The sequence below is a fragment of the Lissotriton vulgaris genome, chromosome 3_1 (assembly GCF_964263255.1).
Source record: "Lissotriton vulgaris chromosome 3_1, aLisVul1.2, whole genome shotgun sequence".
In the NCBI taxonomy this organism is placed as follows: domain Eukaryota; kingdom Metazoa; phylum Chordata; class Amphibia; order Caudata; family Salamandridae; genus Lissotriton; species Lissotriton vulgaris.
In genome coordinates, this window is record NC_141689.1 from 1,469,070,087 (window position 1) to 1,469,085,674 (window position 15,588).

Here is a 15,588-nt window from a genome sequence, read left to right on the forward strand (position 1 = left end):
TAATTACTTGACGAACTTAAACATGGCTTGCAACATACTAGCCCGGATCAAAACCTCCCACCGTAACAGGAAAATACCATCAGCTCAGTGGTTTACTGAGCCCCTTCGGATTCAGAGACAATATTGGGGAACCTTGAAAGGCAGTGGCGCCACCAATATAGCCCTGCAGACAAAACGACCTATAAAAACGCCCTTTCCATCTACAAAAGACTTATAGTTTCTGAAAAAAGTCGCTATGATACTTCACAAATTAACCAGGTGAAAAACTCGGTAGGAGAACTATTTCAGGTGGTTACAAATCTGTCTAATCCCCACGCTCCGCGCCTAGAAGGCTCTCAGTCTCTATCGGACGCTCTGGCCAGCTTCTTTGAGGATAAGGTTAGCTCCATTTTCCTTACTTTCTCTCATTCCTCTTCTACCCCCTCCCCTGTGGCACTTCCCATCAGCAATCCTCCCATCTTTTCATCTTTCGATACCACTAACCGGGAACAGATTCAACACCTGGTAGCCAGCACCAAATCTGGATCCCCCCTCGACCCATGTCCCCCAGCTATTCTGAATCTTATCCCAGAAGCTGTTTCTCCCGCGTTGTCTACTATCTGCAATGCCATGTTTTTAACAGGCATCTACCCATCTGTTTGGAAGGAGGCTATTATTAATCCACTTCTAAAAAAGCCGACTTTGGACCCTCTCCTCCCTGCCAGTTATAGACCTATTGCCTGTCTCCCCTTCCCAGCCAAGATTTTCGAAAAAATTATGAACATCCAACTTTCGAAATTCATTAATGATAACGACCTACTAGATGACACCCAGTTTGGCTTCAGACAGGGGCACTGAATGGAGGCAGCACTGCTTAAAGCTGCAGATGAAATTAGAGCAACAATGGACAAGGGAGGAGCGGCGGTCCTAATACTTCTGGACCTCTCCGCTGCATTTGACACGGTCGATCATGTCACTCTGATCGACCGTGTCTCGGCTTTAGGAATAAGAGGCAAGGCCAATGATCTTATTGCTTCATTCTTGGCCAACCGCCCTCAGACAGTTAAGATGGGTAATTTCACCTCCAAGACCTTCTCCCTCCCCTGCGGAGTTCCACAGGGCTCCTTGCTAAGTCCGACGCTTTTTAATATCTATGTATCGGACTTAGCGAGGGTGATAAAATCATATGGAATTGCCCCTACAACGTACGCCGACGATAGCCAATTAGTATTATCGGTGCACAACAATGGAACATCTGTCGCAGCCAATTTCCAAGAGGGAATGAAGGCGATAAGCTCCTGGATGTAATCAAACTGCCTCAAACTAAACTCCGATAAAACGGAGGTGATGACATTCGGGAACTTGCAGCTGGCATGGTCCCCACAGTGGTGGCCATCTCAGCTGGGTCCCCCACCCCAACCGGTAGTCAAGGTCCGTAATTTGGGAGTCACATTCGACAACAAGTTGACTTTCCTACATCACGCCAACGCTGTGGTATCATCTGCCTTCTACACCCTAAAAAGAATAAAAAAACTACTTCCTTACTTAGCGCAGTCCGCTGGCAAAACTCTGATCAGCACCTTAGTGTTCTCAAGAACCGATTATTGTAACTCCCTTCTTCTGAACGCTCAGGAAAAGGTACTCAATAAACTCCAGACGGTGCAAAACGCCGCGACTAGAATCCTACTATGGGGGATTACAGAGGGAGGCCTGGGGTGAGCCAACTCACGTATTAAAGTTGTGAACGGATTAACAAATTCACAGTTAATTTCAATGTGCCTTAGTAAACATCATTTTGCCTATCTGAGCAAAGCGTCAAATAATAAGGATGTAAACATTAAAGTGTAAATTGTATAAAAAGATTTTTTATTTTTAGATATTATTATCTGTTCATACCATCTTATGAAACAAGTACATACATTTATTCATTAAAAATATATTAAAACATTTGAAATAACATTTTATCTCACAAAATCAAAATACAATTAAAAAGGTTCCTTCAAAACAACAATTTTATCACACAACAAAAAATGTCGACGCGGCGTTTCGGTGATATTATGTCGTCACCTTCTTCAGGACAGTGTGTAAGTTAAAATCACTATAAATTTAAAACACAAAAGGATAACATGTTAACATATCTCCATCATTAGATGTATTAGGTCTTTGGCAGAACAGAGTTTAACTGTAGTCATATACATAGTATAACAAGCATTTAGGTTTTTACTCTCAGATACATCCTATATTCCAAAACATTCTCATTCATTGAACCATAAAGGCACAGTTGTTTACACTCTGTAAATTACGAATATTTCAAAAGATTATATAGTTGTAGGGTTGCTCTATTTTGAAGACAAGCCTATATAGTATTTGTGAATCCCACAACTTTAGTTTGGTCACACCCTTTCACTTACATCCCTTGCCCGTCAAGAGTCTCATATCAAGGGGATCTATATCGCCTTAAATGACCCCACACCTAAGGTATTCTGGCTCTAAAATTTCCCCCAAAATTTTTTTTAACATTTTTTAAAAAAAAAATAACATCGTGCACCGAAAACATAGGCTTTAAGGAATAGACATAGACAATGATCATCATCAAAAATTTAATACAATTAAAATCGGCGAAGCCAACATATGGAGACTCAGAGAAAAATGTAAAATAGACCATATTATAAAGGAACTAAGAAACTTAGTCCTAATAACATGACACTATTACTGAAACGGCAGATCCCAAATATCCTCTAAGATGGCCGCCACATTTACGCATGGAATATTCAGTTCCGGCTGTAAGTTAAACATGAACTTTTCCCACGGTAAAAAATGGGAATTCACTGCGGCAGATTGGGTTGTTTCCGATGAAATAACATAAATGTTTCATCCTTTAACAAAAATGTAGAGTGTTAACAAACCCGTAGCGAAATTATGAAAAAATACAAATTGTGCCCCAAACATCCCCAAACATCCTCTAAGATGGCCGCCCCATTTACATATGGAATATCCAATTCTGCCAGTAAGTTATACACGAACTTCTCCCGCGGTAAAAAATGGGAACTCACTGCGGTAGATTGGATTGTTTCCGATTAAATAACAAAAACGTTTCACCCTGTAACGAAGATGTAGAGTGTAAACAAACCAGCAGCGAAATTATGAAAAAATACAAATTGTGCTCAATGAACTAAACATAACGTTAAGATGGCCGCCATGTCGAACGAGTGAACAAAGCTTGCCTGAAAGATAAAACCACAGGTGGAATGGTTTAAGCTCAATTAACCCATTTAAAGGCCTATATAAGCACTAGTACTGCCAGTAGACAGTAAACACTACTTGCAAGATGGCCAAGGTGGACGCCCGGAAAACGCGAGGAAGAAAACTCTAAGTAAGTACAGACCCGACCCGAGCCCAAAAAAATAGTAAACCCTTAAACTTTGTTTAATTAAAAATAAGAAAGGACTGAGCATAACTATGTACCAAAAACCACTCTCCCCCTTTTTTTTCTAGATGAAATAAGAAAATTCCTGTGTTTTTTTTAAAAAGAGAAGCTTCGCCACAAAAACAAGAGCGAGCTACTAAATTACATGGTCTAAGGTAAGAGTAATTGGCCTCGAAGCAGGGAAATAGAGATAGAAAGCCTTGCTTTAATTTTCTACTAAATTCCCCACATTTTTTGTTTCTCTTGGTTTTTTCCCAAGACCAGAAATAAAAACCTGAACCAAATACCGGGCTAAGAAAAGGAAGACCGTCTTTTGCATAAGAATCGCCTGTAAACCACCCAGGTACTTATGATTCTACCTTAAAAATCAGAGAATAAGAATAGGTAAATAGTAGTAAAAATAGTATGTTTAACAACGGGTGAAGAAGATTAAAACAATGACTAATATATGTAATTTCCTGACAGGCACTCTGATTTTATACACTAACGGAGTAGCGGAAGAATATTAACCCACTCCTTTTATGAAGAACATTTACTGGAGAAAGGTAAAAAAGTAATCAGTAAGGTGTATTGAGATAAAATAGACACAATACCTTGAGGTGATCTAATGACCCCGTTTATTCTTATATAAATATTTCACAGAAATCGAGATAACTCCGACATGGTCACATATCGCCAATTCTTATAAAAAAAGCGACTGACCAATCAACAGCTTAATTTGAGGTATGTATAAAACTAACACACCCCAGATCGAAGTAAAAGCTGAAATGGTTATACATCACTATAGTATCTTAACATCATGATGATTGATAGGTGATACCTGAGGGCAAATAGGTATCTATGTCTAACCAACCGCTTTAGAAGAAAGGCATGAAGGGATGTAAGTGAAAGGGTGTGACCAAACTAAAGTTGTGGGATTCACAAATACTATATAGGCTTGTCTTCAAAATAGAGCAACCCTACAACTGTATAATCTTTTGAAATATTCGTAATTTACAGAGTGTAAACAACTGTGCCTTTATGGTTCAATGAATAAGAATGTTTTGGAATATAGGATGTATCTGAGAGTAAAAATCTAAATGCTTGTTATACTATGTATATGACTACAGTTAAACTCTGTTCTGCCAAAGACCTAATACATCTAATGATGGAGATATGTTAACATGTTATCCTTTTGTGTTTTAAATTTATAGTGATTTTAACTTACACACTGTCCTGAAGAAAGTGACGACATAATATCACCGAAACGTCGCGTCGACATTTTTTGTTGTGTGATAAAATTGTTGTTTTGAAGGAACCTTTTTAATTGTATTTTGATTTTGTGAGATAAAATGTTATATCAAATGTTTTAATATATTTTTAATGAATAAATGTATGTACTTGTTTCATAAGATGGTATGAACAGATAATAATATCTAAAAATAAAAAATCTTTTTATACAATTTACACTTTAATGTTTATCTCCTTATTATTTGACGCTTTGCTCAGATAGGCAAAATGATGTTTACTAAGGCACATTGAAATTAACTGTGAATTTGTTAATCCCTTCACAACTTTAATACGTGAGTTGGCTCACCCCAGGCCTCCCTCTGTAATCCCCCAGAGACGCAAGTCTTTTCTCTCAGACTACATGAAAAGGGAATTTTACTTTTGTCTGCTTAGAACCCCTTCCCTTTTCAATAAAGGGTTTCTCCTTCCTAATTTGAAGTCTAGAATCCTACTATCCATCCCCAAATTCACCTCAACTTCCCCCTACATCAAAGAGCTACATTGGCTCCCTATCAGGAGCCAAATCAAATTTAAGGCTTTGTGTATAGCCTACAAAACTTTGAACAATTCCGGACCACAGTTCCTAAAAAAAGCCCTCTGTCCAGTGGAACAACTTAGGACCTTACGATCGTCCTCAGCCTACTTGCTAAAAGTCCCACGGACAAGAAAGGCTAACTGGGGAGATAGATGCTTTACCATCGCAACTGCCAAACTGTGGAATACTCTATCACTCCACATTAAAACTGCCCCCACGCTATTCCAATTCAGAAAGAGCCTCAAAACATGGTTGTTTTCTTCCTAAATTCCCCCTCATCGCAAGAAGTGAGTTCTGTAACAATAGCGCTGAGACACCCGTATGGGTATTTGCGCGCTTTAAAAATTGCATGAAATAAATAAATAAATAGTGGATATGGCGTTTGTCTGCTCTCTCCCTTTCACGAAACCCCTGCCTGTGAAGTTTTAGTTAATCTGGGCCTTGGAGTTTGTAATTCAAGAGTACATTGTATTTGTGTCATAATTCTAGCCACATAAATAATTTGACATACCGTTTCTACTTACATAATAGAGGTGTGTCTACAGATTGTCATTTAAGCACATGCCAACATTTCAACTGGCTGACTTAAAGCTGTAGGCGCATTTAATTTTGTCTTTGTCTACGTCTGTTTTCTGCTCCTTTTATGTTATTGCACGCTTGTGATCATTAATACCTGATTAATATGTGGCATAGCATTACCGATTATGTCACTGCACTCATAAAGTTTTGTTCATTTTGTTAATCCTTTTACTAAGCTCACAAGTGTATCATCATCAAAGAAACTTTATTCGATCTTTCTTGATTTAGATCACATAAGTACATGAAAAGTAGATAAAACAAATATATAAAATCACAACCAATCACAATTCATACTACAACAGATTCTGGACTACTCAAATTCATGAAGCATGCCCGAATAAAGTCACACTTAGGATCATAGAACATCCATTTAAATAGAAATAATACAATTTAAAAACAGTGAGCAGTAAAAGACCCTCAGAATTCATTAATGAACCACATATTTCCTTTTCTGCGGTCATGCCCATAAAAAATATGCCACTTCAAAACAGACAAATAGGTTGGTCAGTGATTTTAAGAAATATAATGCAACCCGACATGAACGAAAATTTTGCCTCTTTAGAATCGGTACAATGTTGTGCTTTCTTTCCTGAGCATTCAAACTACAGAAAACAACCAAATGCAAGTCATTTTGAGGTGAATTAAGATCACACAGGCACAAAGACAAGTTGGAACGATTGAATCTTCTGCCCAGGTACCCCAGCATCAGTGGGAACAAATTCAGACGGAATCTCAGCAAAATAAAATTGTGATGTGAGAGTGGGACCACTGCTAAATAAGAAAATTTACCCTCAAGCAGTGGGGTGTTAATTGATACATCCCGACCATCTGCACGCCATGATTCCTCTCTTGCATATTAAAATAGCATGATCACTAAAAGTTGTGAAGTGGGCGTCAGCATAAATACAGCTCTCGTTGAGGGCGTTTGACACAAGGACAAAATCTACAGTAATTCCATTGTCTAATCATTGGAAGGTTTTTAGCAGCGAGTCCGAGAAGGGGGAATGCTTGTTCGCAATCACCATATTCCTGGCCAAGAGTGTTTTATTGAGGCTATTTACTTAAGAACAATGGGAAAAATGATATGTCAGGTTACCCATAAGGTCCACCGACCCACATAAATTCTCTAGGTTGTGCTTACAAGGGTGAATATTAAAATCTCCCAACCAGAAGACGTGTATTGGTTCCTTTATCCTTTATAGTTTTAATACCTCATCCAGTTCCCTGTTTACTTTATCTATGACCAGGTGCATATTAGTCCCAAAGCTATTACTATAGAAATGTATTAGAAGACAGGAACCTTGTTTAGCCAGCTCAAGGGTGAGGATGTGAAAAAGTGGGGTCTTTTATATGAACTTCTTTATTTTCAGGGCTGATGTATTTGGGATTAATGTTAACGGACTTCCTTGGACCTCCCTGACGGCGACAGGACTGCTCTCATTCGAAAAGATCGGTAGCCATTTACAAAGATGGAATTGGTTGCCCAGCTTTCCTGGAGGGAGATTATATAATATTCCTGCAAACTTTTTACTCATTGTTCATCACCCAGTTTGTTTGCTAAACCTGTCACATTCCAAGATGCTGGTAGAAATGTATCAGCTTGCCTCGTCATCCGTTCACTGGAACTGCGGCACTCAATGATGTCAGGCAGTACATCTTCCGCTGGGGAAAGCCCATAGGCTGGTCGTGGGGGCAGTCAATCAAAGAGGTCCATACCAGAAAGAGGAGCAAATCTATTCATAGGATGTAAACCCGGGTTTCCCAGAGGGTTAGAATTAGCTTGATTCACCCCATGATAGAGTATTGGTTCTAGACCCATTTGTGGGGCGGGTTATAGAAATAGCCAACAGGTAGTGCTAAGATCTGGGTCCCCTGAGGAGGAGCTCTGTGTAATTGAGAAAAAAGGGATCTCGATATTGCTGGATTATTGATATTAAGTACCACACCGTCGCTTCCAGTGTTTTTTGGGTCGATCCCACCCATCCTATCCTTCTTGCTAAGATGATTTGAGTGGCTAGCCGAGATCCCCTCTTTTCAGGCCTGTTGCGCAGGCAGTCAACCAGTGAGAGATAATTTATTGATTAACTGAAGTGTGGCTTCAAACTGGCCCTCCCTGAAGGTGGGAAAATTTCCGAGAACTAATACAAGGGGTGCCTCTGAGGGTGGTAGTGAAAGCGATTGGGACTTATTGTGGGCCTGCCTCTGTGTACCGTTCTCCTGTTTTGAGATGTAAGCATTGCAACCCCCTCTTTTAGCTATCTGTAGGTTTCTTGGCGGCCTATCTGAGGCATTGCTGGGAGGGAAAAGGGAAGTGGGTATAGAACCCCACGTTTTAGAACCGTTACCAGTCCTTTGCACTATGGTTGTGTGCCTTTGCAAGTGAAGAGCAGGAACAGAAGTACTTTGGTTCATATTGTAATAAGGTTCCTGACAGGGTGGCTGGGATGGAGGATCTCCTGCAGTTATTGGTACTTTTGAACCCTCCTCCACTTTGCAATGAGTCAATTGTGCTTCTTCCATACCAATGCTGAAGTGCTGATTAACATATACACACAGTGTATAGGGCAATATTGACAGCACCTAACTCCTTAGTTGGATATAGTGGATATAGTGACTGGTTTGGGTGCCCGGGACCTGAGACGCAGTACCCTTCCGTCTCCTATGGAACACTCCACAAAACACTCATTTAACATACAATGATCTGGCACTCCATTTAGTAATTAAAACATATAAAGACACATAAATCTTTCAAAGAACAGAAAGAGCAGGTCATGGTATGACTTCTTTATTCAAAAATTCTTCTTTCTTATAAAAAGTGCGGAGTAGTCAAACACGAGGTAGCCAACGCGTTTCGTCCTTACGGACTTCTTCAGGGCTACAAACAAATACATACAAACAAATTTTATTTTTAGACATTATATGCAGCACATTTTATATCCACAATATATATATTTATACAAACCTATACATTTGAAAATACAAAAAAGTTTATTAAAAAAAGGGGGGTCGGCTCTACACAACCACATGAAAACTGTACATTTCAATTATTTATTTATACACATATCAATTTTCTTTCCATAGAGCCTGTAGCAAATAGTGTGAGCCACAAGAAACCTGATAAGTTCTTACTTACAACATTATTTACACCCAGTTTGGCCCTGCTGATTCTAGATAATATAAATTACACTTTCATTTGGAACATGAAAAGAGAAGAAAAGGAGAGAGGGTCAAAAGATCAACAAAAACTAATAAAGTTTCATTCATATCAAGTTCACAAGATTTGATTATAGAACAACATTTTAGGGAAAGAATTCTTAATACTAGAGGTCAGCAAGCATGAGGTACCCTGGGAGAAATTTCTAATGGCACCCATCCTCAAATTCTTACTAGGGATCTCCCTATTTGATGGACTACGAATAGAGGCTTACCGATTTTGGTTCCTCAAATACGTCCCTTTCAATCGTTAGAAATGGTAATATCCACATGAAACCAGTAAATGTATAAGTATTCCCAATAACTTACTATGAGACAAATGTCGGTCATGCAGTCTATGGCAAATTTTATTTTTAAAAAGCAAAACATAATTATAAATGGGCCGACATGGAGAAATGAACATACCTCAATAAAATAAATAGGAAGCCTTGTGTGCCGTAATAACGCCTTAACCACAGCGCTTTCTCCGCCGCGGTGCGGGCGTTCTAAAGGATGGGCGGGGCTTCGTCGGCAAAGGGGATGATAAGTCCAGAGGTCACATACATCGAAATTCTCGGTGCTATGTTTATATGTTTCAAACCCTAGAAATATCAAAGGATTTGCTCAGAATACATTTATCTTTATAAAGCCCATACACAAAGTCCATCGTTTGAATCAGCATTTTATTCAAGAGTAATCGTGAAAAACGTAATACACAGACGGTTTGAAAAAATGGATAGGCTTGTAGCTTCTAAACGGGCAAATGTATATTCATAAATAAGTCTCATGGGGATCTCATGAGACCACAGAAATATTGTGAATAATTGTTTCTATTATATACAGTCCAAGCAAGGAAGAAGGAACACTCTGTTATACCTGAAATATGGGCCAATATATGCAGGAAAAGGCATGGAGCTATAAGATATCCCAGACCTCTGATTTTAGAATTAACGGCAAGATGCAAATGCATGGAAGCATCAAGAAAGTACAGACAAATCACAGATCCCACCGTTTTATGATGCACAACGATACATACAGACGCAAAACACAGTTCCCAAGGTATGTAGGGCGCTTAGTTAGAGGCAGACTTTAGGCTTAAAAAAGTTATAACAGAATATACAAAGAGCTGTATGTTTTCCCAATCCGTTGATGTTAACTTTATGAGCAACTTTACTAAAGGTTTATTATTGTTAGGGAAATCATAAAAAGAGAAGTCGAGGCATCAGGGAAAGTTTGTGATTCCCACAGTTTGTAGCAAACCTATAGTCTAACAAAATGATGAAATCTATGTCAAAGAATGTGATACAAATCACGGTCCCCAGGGTAAATAAGCTGTTTAATCTAAAGGCAGACTGTCACATTAGAAAGCGACAAAATATGCATATTTACTTATATTTTAATGTTCCCCCAATGCCACTTGAACAAGTGAGAAGCTTAAGCTGGAGAGGGCTTATTAACACCATAACCAAGGTCTCCATTCATTTCCTGAAATCCTCCCCACCGGACTGGGAGGTCAATGGGGCAAGTGTTTGCGCCTGTTCAGGTTCACCGTGCCCCTTAAGTTGAACAGATCGAGACCCTTTCGTTGGTTTTTGTGGCTCCAATCCCTCCTTTACTTTATTGGTTGTTTGGTCTTGTTTTCATCATTATAAGACTTGGAAACCTGGCCCCTCATTCATGTACTGGGCCTGTTTGAAGTATCAGAGGGGTGGGGACATCCAGGTCTGGTACAGGACAAGGTAAAGACTGGGTTTGTATGGGGTAGGCTGGGGAATTAGCGAGCTGGTGCGCAAGTTGTAAGAGCCTAGCGATGAGCGTCTCTGCAAAGTCAATGGGTCCAGTGAGAGCCACTGCTCCGTTAGCTCGATCTCATGGCTGAGCATTGATTCAGCCCGTGTAATGAAGGCATCCAATGTCCCCGCTACTCCTGTGCAGTCGCGACAACCCTTCCACTTGCTCATTATAAATATCAATACGTCTAAGCAAACACTTTAATTGTAGACAGATAAAATAACAACAGCACAGTACATGGAGACAGGAAGCTCCCACTTCAATGAACCAGATGTTAGAAAGGAGGCCCAGCCATGCCTCCTCTGGGCTCTGATGGGCGTGGACGGGCCCGCCCTTGGCCCGGGCTTGGCCAAGGGCGCGTCCCATGCCGCAAGCAGGCGTGGGTGTTTTGTCAGCGCTCCGGTGCTGGCGAAGATGGGAAATGTAGTCCCCCCAGGTGGTGTCCTCTTCCCGGTTTTGCCTTCTTAAGTGGTAGAAGTGCCGGATGGCTGCTCGGCTCCTCGCCGACTTCCTGTGGGACACAGAAGGTGATTAAGCCACTACATCCCGCCGCGGGCCAGCATGGGTTTTTTGTAGGGGCTCAGGCACTGGGGAAGATGGGATATGTAGTCGCCCCAGGTGGCGTCCTCCCCGGTTTTGCCTTCTCAAGCGGTAGAAGTGCGTGACTGCTGCTCGGCTCCTCACCGACTCCCTGTGGGACACAGAAGGTAAATGAGCTCACAAGTTGTCAGATGTTGCTTTTCATGAACAATGATTGGTGTTTTAAGGGCATGAAATTGTGACGCACTTGGAGTCCCTATCAATATGTTTTCTACTAATGCAGACCCTGCTTGTCTAGAGTCCCAGCCCTGTCACGGTATAGACTGATGTTTAGTTGTTACTATAGCAATTTCTATAATTGAAACATTGGCAACACCAGGTGTATCAATCGGGCTCACTACAGGCTTTTTTGTTGGATAACGTCGATTGTATTCTTTTTACTAGTATTGATGTATCTTTTCAAAACGTAATAGAAGATGTTAAGTGATAAAAATGCATACTTTTGAAATTGTCTTCTTTACATTGATGAAATAATAATGTGTGTAAATAATGAATGACAACTAATGTAATCAGGAGGATATTATGTGTATCAATGAGATGTCTATTTCTAATCTCCATATTTTGCATATGAGAAACTGTGCAAAAAATGAAAAAAGGAGAAAAGGACGCTTCATGTTTATACTAAAATTGATTGCTGTGAAACTTGTAGGGTATAATCTTCATATTTGAAGTAATATGATTAACTGGAAAAAATATTAATAGTATGTTCTGAAATAATTTTGCAGGATGGTACTTTGAAAATGCAATAATATGATATAGTTACTTGTGCTATTCACATCAAAACTAAAATGCTTTATGAGTGCAAAAAGTTTAAAGAAATATATAAGGTCCCAAAAAGTTATGAATTAAATGTATGTTTCTATTATTTTATATTCTGTACTTCATGAGCCAAATTCAATTTAGTGCTGCATTTTACCTACTTTGCTTGAGTCTGTTCTCATGGAAAGGTTTCATAAACGTACAATGTGACGAGAAACTATGTCTCATAAGGAGAGTTCCCATTCACATAAGAGGACTGATTGCAATAATTCCCCTTCTTTGGGAACATCTGCTATGAGAAATTGTCCTCTTGAACTCACTCATGTGCTTTTGAAAAAGGACTATTGTTTGAAAGTTATATGCACTGAATGGTTCAATGACTTACATGATGATCACCACCTTTTTGCTATAATATGTGTCTTCATTATGCTGCATGACAATCACCCTATATTAACTGCCCAATGGACTGAGTGGTCTGACCAGATGAGGTGACCCAGGAGGTGTCACCCCAGAACTTGAGGATTATATCATACGTTGATGTGATGAAAGGAGATGTTCTTGCTCCCACTTGGAGACATCACTTCTCCTTACTTTGGAACTTCCTTGCAGACTCGGCTGGCTTTCCTTTCAACTGATGCATACACTGTGTGCACTATCTCAGACTTCTTTCCCTCTCATGGGTGAGTTCTTTTGATCCAACATGGTTCCTGCGCCTTCCTGAACTTTCTCATAACTTTGGTAATTAATGGCAACTCAGATTTTGAATTAACTATCTTGTACTCCTAGGTTTAACACCATGGCTGCTAGGCGTTTTCCCCTGCTGTGCTGGGAATTGCTATTTTCCTTTATTCATGACGAGCCCAGCTCGGCATCAGCGTGCGAGCGGCCTGCTCCATGACGAGCTGGGCTCGTCATGAGTGTGGAAGGGGTTAAATGCCTGATATTGATGCATTCAATTCTCTTAAAACTAACTTTAAATGAAACCTGGTTCTGTCTCTCCATGATTGGTCTCTGACAATTGATTGTGCATTCCAATTGGGTTATTGATGGTTGGAGAGATCTCTGTACAGCTGATACTAATGTTTTTATTCTGCATTGCTCTAACTTTATTGGTTCTAATGATCTTGGTTCGACTAAATTTCTTTAGGAGATTTGGTCTTGTCGTGACAATTCTTTGCTAGTATAGCTTAGTTCTGAGAGTTATATACATGAATCTAATTACAAGTGTGTAGGTCAGTTACACAATTCCTAGTCCTTATTGGTTGAATGGAGTTAGATCCCCTATATACGACCCCTGTTGGAATGAAGCAAGATCCATCGGAGGACCAATTCAATGAAAGTAAGGCTAGTGATATGATAAAGAAGTTAGTGATCAAAGAGTGCCCAGTGATGCTACAACAGTTATACTGGTAGCATGTCGGATGGTTCATCTGTCTGATGAAGTTAGGATACAATGGGCCTCTACTGAGATGCCTACTGAAATTCCCTGTCTAAAGCTTGTCCACCCCAGCCCAATCCCAAAGATCATCTTCGGTTGAAGGAGACCAAGTGCCTGTACCACCAGAGGAGTAAGATGAAGATGGTTTAGAGCAGTGTTGTAAATATAAAGAGGGTTCCACGTTGCAAATACTTAAGCTCAGATTACTTTTAGTGTGAAATGGCTGTATGAGGTTATGTGAAGTGGTTAGATTCCACGTTTGAGTGGTGCGCTTTATGCGGAAAGTTTGAAGTTATTTATTGAGTACATCGTGATCTATGATTCCGGGATAAATACCTACTTGAGAACCTAATGTGGTATACTCTAAGTAAGTTGTTTTCTGTGTTTTGAAGTGCTGTTCATGCGATGTCACCCGCAGTAGTAAAGGGAAACTTTCTTTGTGTAAGTGAGGGGTACAGTTGTTATGGTTGCTCTCAGTGTACATGGAGAAATCACGATAAACTAAGTGAGATCACTCTGGTCAAGGTCTCACTTGAAGTGTATGGGAAAGTAGATCAGATCATTGCATTTGGTTAGACTTCTTGTGTGAAAGGATAGATCATTTCTTTAGTGGAGCAGACAGAGTATTTGAAATAGCTTGCATTATGTAAATATTTTGCGCAAAGAAAACGTGCATAAAGGATTGTAAAGGAGTAGTAGCCACTGCAAGAAGTAAGATTGATGTTACAATATGCTGTGCTGGTATGGGTTGGTTGGTGTAACGCCACGCTGAGATAGGGTGACTACATCACTGTGCGCCATGCTGGCATTCCCTGTGAAGGGGTCAAACAAGAAAGTATAGGGGAAATTGATTGAGGAGAGTTATTTTTTAAGGATATCATATAAAATGTGCAAAAAAATGAACATTTGAAAAGATTTGAAAATGCTTAATGCATGGGGATGTACCTGTACCCACTCAAGGAGTAGTACCAATACTGTCCGAGCGTACACCAGCATTCTATATGTCTAAGAGAAAGAATATTACACATGTACATGACTTGAAATTTGGATTAAATACACTGACAATGATGGGCCATTAGCTTTCCAACAATATGGAACATTTGATGTAATTCTAGAAAATTTGAGGAGACAACTATATGAGAGTAAACTGACTTCTAGGCCTATGCACTTTGAGGTGCTAGGTGAATAGGGACATATAACCCATCAAAAAGAGAAACAGAATTATCAGAGAAGGTGTCAGTATACTTTAATCCGATATGTTTAGGCTAGATGAGATGCTCAAAGAAGCCCTGCAGAACAGATATAGCAGAGGAAACCAGAATGTATTCCGTAATAGGTGCAGAGAAAGTGTAAATAAGGAAGCGTAAGGAAAATTAAAGACATCTTGAAGAGCCAAAAATACTAGCTCCTGCTGGAGATAGTGATCATGAATTTGATTAAATATTCTTAAATGAATTTTTACTCAAATGTCCATCACCTTATAATAAATATCAGCCCAAGAGTAGAACACATTCTTCTTTGGGTTAAATACCTAACACACCTGCCTTGCCCGTAGATCCAGTTCCACACACACACCCTTCATGCCAGTGGGTGGAAACATAGGTATATCTGATTTGAATATTCAGACTGTTTTGAATCCAACAGGTGACTTGTCCAGGTGGCCATAGGTCCTATAGTTCCTTTATATCAGTCTGGAAATAGTGGAAAACAAGTACATACATTGTCTGTCCTTACTGGGATGAATGGTTCAAATTCTATTACTGCAGATTTGAGAATGAGACAGCCAACCCAGGTGCCTTTTTAATTCTGCCCCCAGCTGATATTCCTTGTGGAGCTAATGCTGGTTCAAGTGTACATTCCTCTCAATTAAATTCTTCCAGCAGACGTTCAGGACAGGCCCAAACTTTCTATGTACCAGATAATGGTATGGTAACTCCACCGTGGGTAACTCACAATACTACAGGAGACATTCTTCCGATGGGAATGCCAGACTTCGATGTGTCTCTTTTACATTCTACA